We start from the raw sequence: 15446 nt of genomic DNA, 5'->3' as shown, positions 1-15446 counted from the left end.
TAGGTGAGGCAGGAACGACCTCATTAGAGCTACAAAGGGCTTTTCATTTCAGAGACGGGAGAGTAATTTCAGTAGGTGCCTAGAATGCTCTGTGCTGTGGTCATCAGGCAGGCAGTTATCTCCTTCCTACATTTATCTATATGGAAATATTGAATGAGAAGATTTGTAATAAGTTAATTTCTGATATTCTAGTGATGTCTTTCTTTTAAAAAAATTACTGTGTTTAAATTTGTTTTTTGTTTTTTGTTTTTTTTTTAAAGCTTCTAAGATTTTATTTCTCTTCAGAAAGTATTTTAGGAGGTTGATTCTTCTTTAAAAACGAAAAATAAAAATTTCCCTAAACAGTGGAGCCTAAAGAAGATAAGAAAGCATTATTTTTCCTACTGGAAAATTATTTCTCTATTAAACCCAATCTCCTTACCCTAACTGCACTGCCCTCTCCCATCCCCCTTACAGGATCAAAGAGAGAGAGAAATTACACGTTTCCACCTGGCAGCATGAGCGTGTGAACGACCCAGAAGTGTCAGGGACATTATGATATCCAGGCTCATGGTAATGGGTAAAGCTCCCCTTGAAAAACATACGCCGAGTTAAAAAGAAAAATAATGGCCCCCAAAACCCACACACTCCTTTCTTGGAGATTGAGAAAGTCCCCGAGACTTTTTATGTGCCATAAAGTACATTTTGGACCCGATCTCTATGGGGAACAAAAAGAATAAATACAACAATTTTAAATGACCACACCATTCTGTTCTTTACCCTGCATACCCACGATTAGTACCCCTATCTCACCCTCTCCACCTGGGAGCCTAGAAAACCAAAACAGCTCCTAGTCCGTATTTGCATAGTGTTAATAATATTGGCTGGAGTTGGACGCCTGCCCCCTCTGCAGCAGGCTTCTGAAGGGCACTGGTCCACCTCACACGTTCAAAAACAAGACATAAGTGTCTGTAGGCCAAAAACTGAATCCCGTTTAGCAGCAAGCTGTCCAAATTACTGAGAAACAGTCCTTTTCTCAGGGGTGAGAATTAGGCAGTTTTGTCTGCACCTTCAGATTTTGCTCTTTGCACCATGCAGCGACGAACTATGTTATCAAAGCTTCCAAGGTAAAACAAAGCAATAATGCGGAAAAGGCCCATGGTGACCACCTGCTGAAGCCCTTCAGTGATTGAAGTCACTGGAGCCATCCCACAGGTCAGAGACGAGAGCATGTACCCATCTGAGCCCAAGGAACTGTTAAAATTTCCTTGTATGGCAACTTTAACAATTTGTTTGGCCACTTGTTCCGGTTTGCAAACAGATGTGGTCTCTGAAATAAGTCGAGTCTCCAAAGGCTTAGTTTTGTTTTCCTCTGCAAACCCAGGAGTGTCTGTGTCTGGAGGGTAGGCGACCATCACGTAGACGTTGTACGGCTTCACCTCCATCTGCAAAGCTTCGGCCAGCCCCCGCAGGACAAACTTGGACGGCTGTAGGCCATGTACCCGAACAGGCCCACCTGGCCCGCCTGGGAGGACACAAAGACGATCCTGCCCACCCTGCGCTCCTTCATGGTGGTGATCACGGCGAGGCTGGGGTACACACTGCCCAGGTAGTTGATGCTCATCAATCTTTCAAAACTGCTAACTTCAGGATCTTCAAATTTTCCTGGAATTGACATTCCTGCACAGTTTACAAGCATATCCACTGGACCTAGTTTCTCCTGTGCTTGTTTTATGACATTCTCTACATGGTTATAGTCCTGTGATAAATCAACTGATATACAAAGCACCACCTGTTTATCATTAATAGAGTGCTTTTCAATTTCTTTCTTTGCCTGCAGCAGCTTATCCTCATTTCGTGCCACCAGAGTTATAAATGCTCCTTGTTTATAACATTCAATAGCAACACACTTCCCAATGCCACTGGAGCTTCCTGTAACCACCACATGCGCCCCTGGGCAGCGCAAGGGGCTTGGGGCTGATGAGCGGCGACACCATGTACAGGAGCGGCTCGAAGGCCACGAGGAAGGCGGCCGCCAGCAGCAGCATCGCGCCGCCGGGCCGCGGGGCTTCGGCGCCGGGAGCGCTCACGCACCGCTGTGTTTAAATTTGAATGACTGTTTTCATATATATGCACATATGTGTATATGTGCATGTGTATTTGTTTTATAATGTGTAATCCTTTGGCCAGCAATATACTGGTGTTCCTAAAGGTGTTTGTAGTTTGCAATGTTGCATTTTTGAAAACATGTTTTAAAATTCTGGAGTGAAGTTTGCAGAGATTTTTTAAAATGTTGTCTACTTTTCTTTTTTTCTGCTGATGAAAGTAATAAGACATTTTTATATAAGATTGTGTAATTCAGAGAAGGATTAAGAAGAAAAAAAAACTACCTATAATCACAACCCATTAGGCTGCATGATTACCATGTGGTTGCTTTTCATTTCCTTCCTATAGAGTCTTTGTGTGTGTGTTGTACATATTTTATGGGACTTATTTATAGTTGAGAAATTTTTCCTGCCCTTAATCTCTCATGTATTTGAGGTTACAACTCTGTAGTTTTTCATGTTTTAAAGGATAATATATATGTATTATTGATATTACCTTAATGGTGTTTTCATTCATATTTCAATGTATTTATTTTGCAGTCTAGAGTACATGTATATACAACACACTGTCCTGCTGGAACTTCTGTGCAAAACATGTTACACTGGATTCAGGTAGGTATTCCAGGAGCAAAGTTGGGGGTTTGTGTAGCATCATTGCTAGAAAGGTCTGCACATTCCATGCAGTAACTCTCTGCAAATGTTTTCCAAGTAGAAGGACAATCTGCTTACAAATATGAGCTGATTTCCTTCCCCAGAGTCCTGGATTCCTCATTGAGTTAGTCTGGCTTTTACTGTCCTCTCTGGAGCATACTACACCATACCACGGGCTCACCAAACAGTAATTGTGTTGATAATTTCTTTTTTCCTCCCTTCTTTTCAATGTTCTGCTGTTCACTGAGACTCAGATTTATTTTATTTCCATGGTGCTTCATAAAACATGATTTTAGAGCAGCATTGGGGATAGAATCTTCCATTTCAGTATTAAACTATAAGTATAATATGCCTGGAAGATCTGTAGATAGACAACTTAAGCCTATTTTATCACCCAATCAGTTGTCCCTCCCTTTGATTGCTGAGCAGTGAGAATCTGTATTTTAATAAAATAAATTAACAGCTGCCCAATAGCTTGCTCAGCTTTATCAGATTGGGGAACCTCTGCCATGTGATAGCCCTTCAGTGAACTCAGTGGTCTCAGAAATGTCCTCCCCTGGGAATCCTGTTCTTAGTGTCTCCCTGGGACTCAGGAACCAGAAAGGGCCATGTGAGGCTTCAGCACCTTGTCATGAAGGTCGACAGCATTTCAGATGTCAGTGACTCAGTGACAGATTGCTAAGGTATATAGCCCAGGGCGCCTGCAATGGAAAGTAGTGCAGTACTTGCTGCACAGCACACTTTCACTTTTAAGGTGTACTGGACCCTTAAAAGTCCTCATATTCACACATTCATTCAGGCTCCTGCTTTTCTCCTAGTCACATGTGTGCTTACAGTCCCTTGTTTTCTTTCTAGACCTACCACCAAAACACCCCTACTGTTTTTGTTTTTGTTTTTGTAGTTGCGACTCTTGCCTTCCTGCCTTCCTGCCTTCCTGCTCTTTCTTTCTCGCTTCCTTCTTTTCCTTTCTTTCCTTTCTTATCTTTTTTCCTCTACCTTTTCTGAGCCTTTTCTACTCTCTCCCCTAAAGGACATTTTGCCAGAAATGGTGAAAGTCTGTCACCTCAGCAGTTAGTGCACTCCTAAGGATGCATGGAGGGTGACTCAGCTGACTGAAGGCACAGCCTGGGCTATGCTCTAGCTCAGTGGCTTTTGCAAGTGCCCAATTCTCAAGTCCTTGGCAAAGTACCCATGACCACCCCCTAGCTTTCAGGAGCCCTGCTCTTGTTCTGGCCCCTTTTATGTGGCAGCTGACTGGAGTCAGGGTTGCAGGCTGAGTTCCCCAGCACAGCTCTCTTGCCCACTTGTGACCTTGTGACTTTAGGCTCTACTTACTTTGGAATTTCTTTCATAACCATTTCCAAAGCCCAGACTCCCTGCAGAAGGCAGCCTTGCCCTTGACCCTTGTGCCTTCTGTGTCATCTCTTTGTCAGTAAAATAGCTGCTCTGCAGAGTGACTTCACAGGACAATTTCCTTGATCCCGCCTCCTCTGGGCTGTTGGCCAGAGGCTGCCACCCTGCCCTTTGGGGACCCCTTGGTCAGGCGCTCCAGGATGCAGCCCCGGTGCCTGCTGGGAGCAGCTGCTGAAGATGGGTGGGGCCTGCGTGTTGGCAGCTGAGAGCCCCAAGTCAGGTGTGGATTTTGGAGGTTCCTGTGGTATGAGTTGGGAGGTGCCCTCAAAGTCCATTTTATTCACAGTACAATCAGAAGTTTGCTTTTTGCTTGAAAATTAACCTTCAGTTATTCATTTCCAAAACCTAGATCTTTACTAGGCTGTTAAATTTAGTTTACAAATGTTATTCTTGTTAGGGACTGACAAATTCCAAAGAGCCCCAGAGCTGAGACTCTCGTTTCTCTCTCTGGCCCTCTTGCGGGCCCTGCCTGAAGCCCCGGTGCTCATTCCTGTGTGAAGGCTGGTTCTAGTACATCTTTATTTTTGGTCAGAAATACTTCAGGTGCAGGTGAAAATGCGAACTCTTGGACCCTCCTCAAGATCTGTTGAACTCAGAATTCCTAGGGGGTGTGTCCCTGGGATCTGCATTTTTAATGAGTACCCCTCGATGACTCTGTCGTACTCTGTTGTTTGCAAACTAAATTAAAAAAAAAAAATACAAAGACCTGCCAAGAAATATTCCATAAAACTGTGTAACAACATACGAACATGGGAGAGTGTCAGGTGTTCGTTGTGAACAAAATGTTGAGAAAATCGTATCAAAGTATAAGTAGGAGGGTTACCTGTTTAGAATGCTCAGGGGGTATGGTCTGATGCGGGACGGACTCTGGGCGAATAGCTGAAGGCTCATTTTGCCAAGGTGGGTTGTACCATTGGGAAGAGACCCAAGAAGTGAGAGTTGGGGTGGACCCACATCGTGGGGAGGACTAATGCCATCAAATAGAGAGAACTGTATCTCTAGTGAGAAAGGATGGCTCCCAGGGCATTAGGGCAGTTGAGAAAGTCAGGCCCTGAATACTGCTGCAAGTATCTCTGGACATGGCTTCTCGGGAAATGGAGATTGGCTGGCATTGTGGGCCCCAAGGGGAGGGGAAAATGGATGTGGAATGGATGGAACCAAGGTAAATATGGGGGCAAGAGAGGAGTTTTGTGAGAGTACATGAAGATGAATATAAAACATGTAATATTACCCCCCCCCAAAAAAAAAGGGGACGACAGACTAATAATGTAAACCATAAGGCAAAACATAGGATAACTAAAAAAATTAGAAAACTGTACAACGTAAAGTATGGACCACATAGTAAGCACAGATGTCATCTTGTTTGAAAGCTATTGTCTCAGAAACTGTACATCAGTTTCAGGAAATATGAACAAGTTAAAAAATTATCACTGTGGAAGGGAATAGGTTTTATGGTGAAACTGGGGAAGTACTGTATATTGTATATATGAATTTCGGTGATCTAAGACTCTTGTGAAGCTGACATTATGTTGGGATTCACTTTACAGGAAGTTTTGGATCACAGAGTGGTTCAACAATGGCAGCGGAGAAATACTGATATAGGATGTTATTGACAGGATATATATGGTTGACAGGGAGTTATACAGGGCATATGCCCAGGGTATATAGTAATATCTAGATATACTCATAGTGGAAACAATTAAAAACAACAGCTGGGGGGGTACTGGGCCCCTGGCTGGGGCGTCACTGTCGTGGACCCTGGGGGAGCAGCGGTAGTCCCCCAGGTGCAACGGCAAGAACCAGGAAGGAAGTAGGGCCCAACAGTGGGCTCCTGATAATAATGGCTATGCTTTTGAGCCTATACATCTGCAATAAGAATAAGGCCTAGAGTAGCACTGTGCCTGGGAGTTTCCTCCTGACAACCTTCATGTTACTCAAATGTGGCCACTCTCACAGCCAAACTCAGCATGTAGATGCAGTGCATTCCCCCCCAGCGTGGGACATGACACCCGGGGATGAGCCTCCCTGGCACCGAGGGATCACTACCACATACCAGCTGAAGATGCAACTAGAAAAGGACCTTGAATTAAAGGTTCAACACGTTTCAGCAGAATATCCCTGTCTGCATATAATAACATGACTTCAAAATGCTGTTTGACCTAATGTAAGGGGGAAATGGAAAGGAGAAATGAGAATATAAGGCTATGAGTCTCTAAAAAAGAGTCTGGAGGTTGTCAGAAGGAATGCCCTTATGCACAACTGAGCAGAGTCTGAGAGACAGATAAAGTAGATACAACCCCAGGTATTGGTTCTTTTGAGGAATAAAGAGACCCACGGGTTCTATGGTCATGGCAGATGGGGTTCACTGCCATGGCAGATGGCCCTTCTTTGGAGCTGGTGTTTCTGCATGATGGAATTGGACTCAGAGGGGATCTCTTTTCACAAGACTTGCATGCTACTTTATTGGAATTGTAGTTGGTGCTGGGGTTTTAGATATATTTAGGGGATTTGAATCTCTGGACTGATAATATGACACCCAGGCCCAGAGCCTCAACAGACTTCAGCTCCTACACTTTGATTTATTGGAATTACCCCACTCAGCTAACATCGAGTTGAAGAAGGTCAACCACCACATCATGGAGCCTAGAGTGTCTACAACTGAAAACAGGAGGAGTGCATCCAGTATCCATGTGGAATCTAAGCCCCTACTTGACATAGATGTGCAATGGACACAACCAATCCAATGTCCACAGAGAAAATGTGGAATGGGTGTGGGAAGGGTAGCCATGGTGGCTGCTGGGTTTGGGGAATGGGAGGAAGAGATGAGATGTGGAGGCATTTTCAGGATGAGGAGATGTCCTGGGTGGTGCTTCACGGACAATTACGGGACATTGTAGAGCCCCCCAGGGCCCACTGGATGGAACGTGGGAGAGTGTGGGCTATGATGTGGACCATTGACTATGGGGTGCAGTGATGCTCAGAGATGTACTTACCAGGTGCAATGGATGTGTCACGATGATGGGAGAGCGTGTTGCTGTGGGGGGAGTGGGGGCTGGGGGCAGTAGGGTTGAATGGGACCTCATATTTTTTTAATGTAATTTTTAAAAATAAATAAATAATTTAAAAAAAACAGTGAAAAAGACAAGATATAATATGTGTGCATTATATTTTAGAAAACACGTGAGTGCAATGAAGAAAAACCACCTGTGTGTTTACCACCCAGGGATAGTAGTGTAGTAATTTGGTATAATTTTACAACTGTTTAGTATAATCATTCCTGTTACTAAAGTAGGATCATAGGATACACACTTTCTGTAACATTCCTTTTTATTGAATGGAATAGCATTGTATTTGTTAGATACAGGCTGATTTGTATCAGAGACCAAAAAATATAGGCACTGAAGCAATTTCTTTCTAGTAATACAGAGATCAGTGGTCTGGGCTGGTGGTGGAGGGGTGTGGGTGTGTACCACAGTCATTCAGGGACCAGTGTACACCACCCTGTAGCTCTGCCACCCCTGGGTGCTGTCCTCCTTTGCCTGGGTGAAGCTGGGTCATCTCTATGTCTGTGCCTGCCCATAGGAAGTGGGGAGCAAGGAAGGACAAAGGGCTTGATGTTTAGGAGGTAGCTCAGAAGTGAGCCAGATGGCCATGCCTAGTAATGAGTGGGGTGGGAGGTGTGCTTTCTACCTGGGTGGTGAGGTGTTCAGTGAACACCTGAGCAGTTCTAGTACCAAAAGCAGGAAGACAAGAATGGACACTGGGGGTGAGAATGTCCAGGTCAAAACTAAATTTAAAAAATATTCCTAATGCAGAAAAAGTTTTCCATTACATGAATTTTTTTCTCCTCCTCTTCCTCTTCCTCCTCCCTGACCCCCTTCTACTCCTCACTACTCCCCACCATCTCTTCCTCATTATAGTCTCTTTGCAATATCAAACCATCCTGGGAATATATTGTGTTATATTGTATTATAGGTATGTCTTTATACATTAGGCAGATTGTTTTTCTTAGGATACACTTGAAGAAGGAGACTTAGTGGTCATACTGTTGGACTATTTTCAAGACTATATTTAAGACTTTGATACATACTGTACTATAAAAAGGTACTATTTACATTTTTATTGGCAAATGAGACTTAAAAATAACTTTCTAAATGTCACTTTAAAACTGTATAACCGAATATTACAATTATTTCCTCCTGCTCTTCAGCCACATGTTATTACATAAGTGTAAACGTAGTACCTATTGTGTTTCACTTTCTGACTATTTCCCACCTATTATTATTTATAAATATTCTTTAGAAACAGTTTTCTGTTTCTGTCTTATATTTGTATTTATTATTATGCCATGGCATACTGTTTGGGCATATTTTTGTAGCATAATGCAATTAACCAATATCTATTAAAGAACTTGAGCTTATTTCCATGTTTTTGTTACTATAAAGAAACTTTTCCATATTTCCCTCTTTCTGAGGTGCTTTTCAAGTAGATAGTTTTTAAAGTACTAAAGTTAATCTTAATACAAATTTCAAGCTTAGAAATTTAGCCTGAGTTATAGGCAAGTTTTCCCTTTATATTCATACTCAACTTCATATAGATGCTGAAATATGGATTTGACCAAGTGGTAAATTCACGTCTGAGTACAGCAGCAGAGCAGCTTGCATTGAGATATTTTCACTGATAATTGGAGAGGGAACATGTGTCCTAAGAGGTGCTGTAAATCCACATTTTGTTCTGATTGTTAAATGTGCCACATATATTTAATATCTGTCATTTGAAATAACAAAAGCAGATGCTAAAATTTCTCCTTTAGCAATGCTCTGTGGTATCTGATCACACTACATTTTATTATATCAAACAGAATTTTATACAATTGATAAGAACTAAAACTTCACATACATCAAAAGCATGGTTGGCTCTCTCTTTGTACCAGTTAATGTTATGCCACCATGTGGCCCAAACTTACACATAGTTTCCAGTTCATTAGGAATGCCAGTTATGGATTTAATTCTTGACATATTTTTAACTTGGGTATCTGGGGGAAGTATGATTTTGCATTATTCCAAATTTTAAAAATAAGTGAATTTTTGTTAATAGTTTTATATCGGATTCTTGTAAATATGCATACATTAAAATAGTAAATAAGGGAAGCTGACTTGGCCCAGTGGATTGGGCATCCGTCTACCACATGGGAGGTCCACGGTTCAAACCCTGGGGCTCCTTGACCCGTGTGGAACTGGCCCATGCACAGTGCTGAAGTGCAAGGAGTGCCGTGCCATGCAGTGGTGTCCCCTGCTTAGGGAAGCTCCATGCACAAGAAGTGTACCACGTAAGGAGAGCCGCCCAGTGTGAAGGAAAGTGCAGCCTGCCCAGGAATGGTGCCGCACACACTAAGAGCTGACACAAGATGATGCAACAAAAAGAGACACAGATTCCCATGCTGCTGACAACAACAGAAGTGGACAAAGAAGAACACGCAGCAAATGGACACAGGAGACCAGACAACGGGGAGGAGGGGGTGGGGCAGTTGAGGGGGAAGGGGAGAGAAATAAAAAAAATTGTAAATAAGGTATTAACCCATGGCTTTATTCTCCCCAACTAGGTGCAAGTTGTACTGACCTGCAGTACAATATGGTGATTACACCAGCTCTGCTATGCAAAAAAGAAAAAGTGTTACATTATTGAAAAATAAAGAAATAATATTACTAGACAAGTAGGATGGGTATATAGAACACATAATGGTTTTGTATCCATATATATTTTCATTCCCAAGTAAAAGAGTTATTCTCTGGAAAGTTTGATTCAAATTTAAGCATAAAATATCATCTAAAGGTCATCCAATGGAAGCAAGTATTGGTTCAGTATAATTCAAAGCATATATTTGTAACTGCTTTTCTGTGTCCTCTTATAGCTACTGTCCAATAATACTATGAAAAATTGAGTCGTTTAGTAAAGGAAAGCGAAAAAAGAGTTATTTAATTTTAACTTACAGTTTGGAAATAAAGATTCAATGTGGTTATCTATATAAAATTGATTTCTGAGGTTGTGACTAAGTCCAGCAACCTATGAGTTTATCTCAAACATCTGTATCAGATAACTTTTCCTCAAAATGTTTCTTTTTAGGTTATTAAATCCCAAAAGTTTCAAGCCTTTGATTGGGGAAGCAGTGCCCAGAATTATTTCCATTACAACCAGGTAAAGTCTTCAAAGTCTTCAGAATAAAATAGGCCCTGAAACCTCATCAAGGAAGTCAGCCTGGGTTACTGGGTTCTGATAGGGGTCATTACTATAGGAATTATTTGGGAGAGTTAGACAGGAATGCATTTGTGTTTCCTCATTAAATTCCAAAACAACACAAGCCCTGTGGTGGGTGTTGTGGGATAGGCCTCTCCTCCTTGCCCTGTCGTGGGCATTAAATACAAATCTCCAATGTGATGTGTCATTTCATCATACTACAGACACGGACTTAGCAGTCAGACATCCTAGGGCTGTTACCTGCTGGCTCTGGGGCCTTGGCCACATTACTTTGCCTAGGCCTCCTTTTCCACATACAGGTAAAATTACCATTTTTGAGTTCTGAGTGTATGGCACATTTCCCCTGCCTCCTGGACAATTGGTGTGATGATCTCTGGTGTACAGATGAGGAACCTGATGTTTAGAGAATTTTCAGAGCCTGCCTTCCATCCCCAAGGGAGAACATGGGAGGCTATAACTCAAAAGCACCTTCCCCAGCCCTTGGTTCCTCTACCTGCCATCTGGTAGGTGGGGAGAGCTGCACCTCTCACAGGGGACCCAGCCTCTGTCATGGTGCCCCATGTGGCATATGGTAGCATCTCAATAACTAGCAGTCTTTATCATTTACTGTGGGTTTGAGCTTTTTGATTGTTCTGGTAATGGTAATTGAAAAGACAACCTGGTAGTGATTTTCAAAAGTTATTCTCTTCTACTCCCATCAAAGTGACTAGATGTTTAATGGGGACTGTTCTTATTGATTTTGAAAATTAAAAAAAAAAAAAAAGTCCCCCTGTTTCTTTTTCTAAATTGCAGAGTTACCCTCCCACTTACAATGTGAAAGACATGCTGGTGCCAACTGCAGTCTGGAATGGGGGACATGACATGCTTGCAGACGTCAATGACATCAATGTCTTACTGACCCAGATCACCCGCTTGGTGTACCACAAGAGTATTCCTGAATGGGAGCATCTCGACTTTATCTGGGGCTTGGATGCCCCTTGGAGATTGTATAATGAAATTATTCATCTCATGAGGAAATATGAAAGCCAGACTTAAAAGATGTAGAGTTCTTTCCCAGGTCTTTTTTCTTTTTATATCCAAGGAAATTGTTGAACTTTGAAGATGCTCAATTTTCTCCAGTGAGGATTAGAAACTCACTAGCTATTTTTGTTTAATTAAAATCACCAGCTGATTAAGGAATTAATGTCGCAACTATAGTGTTGTTTCTTTAAGTCTTTGTGAAAAGATACTTATAATCTTCTGTTTATCCTTCCCATTTAAAATGCAATGTATTACCTTTTTATTCCCACCAAAGACAAATCAACACGTGTTTGGCTTTTTAAACTGATGTTCATTAATAAATGACTTGAGAAAATTTCAGTGTAAATGTATCTAGCTTTCATCTCCTTGCTTTCCCATCTAAGGATTTTGTATTTATGCATCTAAGTGATACTTTTTTCATGCTTATTCAGTAGGTACAGAGCTAAATCCAGTGAAATCCCAGCTGTGCCAGTTACAGAGATCCCACGATGAATTTTATTTATCAAACTTACTTGCAATAGCTGTGAGTTAGTAAATGGTTAAATGGCTCAGGCCAAGCAAAATAATTTGCTGAAATCTTTGAAAACTAATTGCACTGAATCCAATAGAGAGACTTTACCACTAGTTTTCTCTGAAATTAGTGTGCTCTTTTAACCAGCTGCTGTATCTCAGTAATGATGTCATGGTGTAGAAAAACCCTGTGGCTGCCCATGAGAATTTTCCAAGTTTACTTTTACACAAAAGAAATGTGACCATGACTGTTTTCGCACCAAGATTCAGGGGCTTGTCTTCTTTTTGTAGTTGTATGTTCATATTTCTAGTCCTGATTTGCATCCGTCTGTCAGGAAGCCCATATTCTAATACTTTTATTGCAATGTTTCCTTACAGTACTCTCAGGTGGACAGATGTTTTTGTGATAGAGTTACTTTAGCTGCAATAACAATATTTAGTATTGATTAATATATGCAAGCAGAATACTACTACTTTATAACATTTAAGAGTCTTATTTAAAGGTTTCACTAAAACTCAGTGAGCCTCAGGCCTGAAGAATTGTGTGTATGCAGTTTGTCCTTCATTTAATCACCTTTTTATTCTTCCCTTTTCCTTTTTGCTGGACTTAAATCTTTCTTTCTCATCTTTCCCCAGTCCTTACTCATTGTAAATCTTGCTGCTACTGCTCATGAACATCTGTTCCTCTCTTTTGGGGAGGAGACCACAGTCTCAAGAGTAAGGAAGGTTAAAGACGTTTGGAAACACAAGATTCGTAAGTTATCCTGCAGGCACCACGTTAGTGAGGCTGTGGGTGGAGACTTGGCAGCTCTCAAACCCTGTGCAGGTAGCCCGTGGGCTGCAGGCAGGAGCATGGATTTGAGGACTGTTTGTTCGTCTTCTTCCTTGTAGAGATGAGACAACTGTAATAGTCAGCTAAAGGGGTGCTGATGCAAAATACCAGAAATCCGTTGGCTTTTAGGAAGGGTATTTATAGGGGATGAAATTTACAGTTAGCAAGCCCTGAAGAGTCTGACTCAAAGTAGCATTAAGAGGTACTTTCTCCCCCAAAGTCTGTTGCCATCTGTAAATGTAACATGGTGGACAATTTCTGCTAGGGTTGAGCCTTCCTCTTGTCTCTTAAGGCTCCATGGTCCCAGTTTCTTCCAATCTCAGCTGTAGGCTGTCCTAAGGATCATCATTCTCCCTGGGACTCATTTCTTTCCAGGCGCAGCTGCTCTGTTTTCTCCACAAGGTCAGCTGTAGGCTATCATGCTCATCTCTCTTCCCAGGGCCATGTCTATGGAGCACTCTCTCTTCCTGCATGTCTGCTTCTGTGTTCTCCTCTTCCATGTATTTCCTTCCATGTGAGAGTCTGTTTTACCCCACCAAGGGGGTGGGGACTCAACGCTACATGCCCTAAAGATGTGATCAAATAAAAGCCCTAATCTTGATTAAATAATGTAAAATTGAAACCTCTGAATCTAATACAGTCTAATATGCCCAGGGGAACTGACAGTTTACAAACACCATCCAATATCTACTTTTGGAATTCATAAACAATACCAATCTGCCACAGCAACCAAGGTCAGGAGAGGTCGGTCTCCTCAATGAGGCCCTGGAATATAGACTTGGAGCCCCAGTAAGATCTCTCCCACAGGGTGTGGTTGGAAGAAAGAGGCTACACCTTATCTGTCTCTGTCTACCCAGAATCTAACCCAGGGCCTGGACCATAGTGAGTCTCACTAGGTATATGTGGATAGACCAAATGTGTGAAGAATGAGTGGACTTCTTCATGCAGCTAAGAAACATTAGATGCTCAAATACTATCTGGGAAAGTGTAAGGAGTGAAGTGGTATCAGAGTGATTTTTCTTAGACCCAGAGTAAGGAGTAAAAATGTACTAGAAGCAAAGGGTGTGTGTGTGCAGGAGGGTGCCCCCATCCCCCACTGGCCATATGTCCCCAGGGAGCTCTTCTTTTTCCTTGAACCAAGACAAAGTGTTTTTGCCAGGCACATGCAGGTTCTTAGGGTTGGGGAGGAAGAGATAGTGAGTGGGTATCTTTTGTGGTCAGTAAAGCTCCCACACACCAGACCATAAGCTGATGAATGTGTAGGGGCTGCCATCCCCTTACCTGTTTTGCTCTTTGCCTCTTTTCCACACTTTTCCCTGGGGATTCCTTCAGTGTGTGGACCAGTCTAAAGGTGGGGATGTTGCTCATTGGTTCTTACTAGTTGCACATTTGGCTTTTCTAGAGGCTGCTTACCCATGACACAGTTGCACAGACCCTTTGTATCCTTTTGACCCTGGCTTCATTGACCTAGTTAAGGTAATGACTGAGAGTGTGACACAAGGTTGGAACTTTTGCCTAAAGAAGTCCTGGGACAGGTTGGTAGGGGCTCTGAGTCTATTTTCAACTTGCTTTGATGTGTATTTTGTTAAACAAAATGCGATGTTCCCCCACAGATCCTCGGAGCAAGGAGAGGACTAGTTATTCTGTCAACTTGGAATTCTTCTCTAAGACATGGGGAAAAGAAGAGCCACCAAACATCACAATTGAGAAGGAAGAAAGTCATTTTTCCTGTTGCCACAAGTGGGCAGGCTTGGGTCAGCTTGCAAACCTTCCCCAGCACCTGTGACTTCATTTCTTAGGGAGGCTTTCCCCAGGGAAGGAACTTGGCTGCTTTAGGTGGCCCTTCTTTGGAGCCGGTGTTTCTGCGTGATGGAGCTGGACTCAGATGGGATCTCTTTGCACAAGACTTTCATGCTACTTTACTGGAACTGTAGTTGGTGTTGGGGTTTAAGATATATTTAGGGGATTTGAATCTCCCTGGCTAAATATGATAGCCAGGACCTGAGCCCCAACAGACTTCAGCTCCTACAATCTGATTTATTGGACTCACCTCACTCAGCTAAGATGGAGTTGAAGAAGGACAACCACCACACCATGGAGTCTAAAGGGCCTACAACTGAAAGCAAGAGGATTGCATCCAGTATCCATGTGGAATCTGAGCCTCCTCTTGACATAGATGTGCAATGGACATAACCAATCCAAGGTCCACAGAGAAAAGGTGGCATTGGAGTGGGAAAAGTGGACATGGTGGCTGATGGGTATGGGGAATGGCAGGAAGAGATGAGAGGTGGAGGCGCCTTTGGGACTTAGAGTTGCCCTGGATGGTGCTTCAGGGGCAATCACCGGACATTGTAAATCCTCCCAAGGCCCACTGGATGGAATGTGGAGAGTATGGGCCATGATGTGGACCATTGACCATGGGGTGCAGAGATGCCCAGAGATGTACTTACCAGGTGCAATGGATGAGTCATGATGATGGGAGTGAGGGTTGCTGGGGGGGTGGGGGTGGGGGTGGTAGGGTTGAATGGGACCTCATATTTTTTAATGTAATATTTTTACAAAATCAATAAAAAATAAATTAAAAAAAAGGAGCCAGTCGGTAGTTTGAGGATTGATAAGATCAGCTGGGGGAGCGGTCATGTCCATCTAGGATCGTGACTAATTCTTGTCTAATGGATAAC

The 15446-nt window shown here is 42.6% G+C and overlaps 2 pseudogenes; one reads left to right on the top strand and one right to left on the bottom strand.

Moving 5' to 3' along the window:
• Window positions 1–11706, top strand: part of LOC101426710 (lysosomal acid lipase/cholesteryl ester hydrolase-like) — a 44824-nt pseudogene extending 33118 nt beyond the window's left edge.
• LOC101424465 (3-ketodihydrosphingosine reductase pseudogene) lies at window positions 248–2070 on the bottom strand (annotated as a pseudogene).
• Window positions 11707–15446: the final 3740 nt, after the last annotated feature.

Source organism: Dasypus novemcinctus, chromosome 6 (genome assembly GCF_030445035.2).
Source record: "Dasypus novemcinctus isolate mDasNov1 chromosome 6, mDasNov1.1.hap2, whole genome shotgun sequence".
Lineage (NCBI taxonomy): Eukaryota > Metazoa > Chordata > Mammalia > Cingulata > Dasypodidae > Dasypus > Dasypus novemcinctus.
The sequence above is the reverse complement of the archived record's forward strand: the minus strand, read 5'-3'. Positions and strand labels throughout refer to the sequence as shown.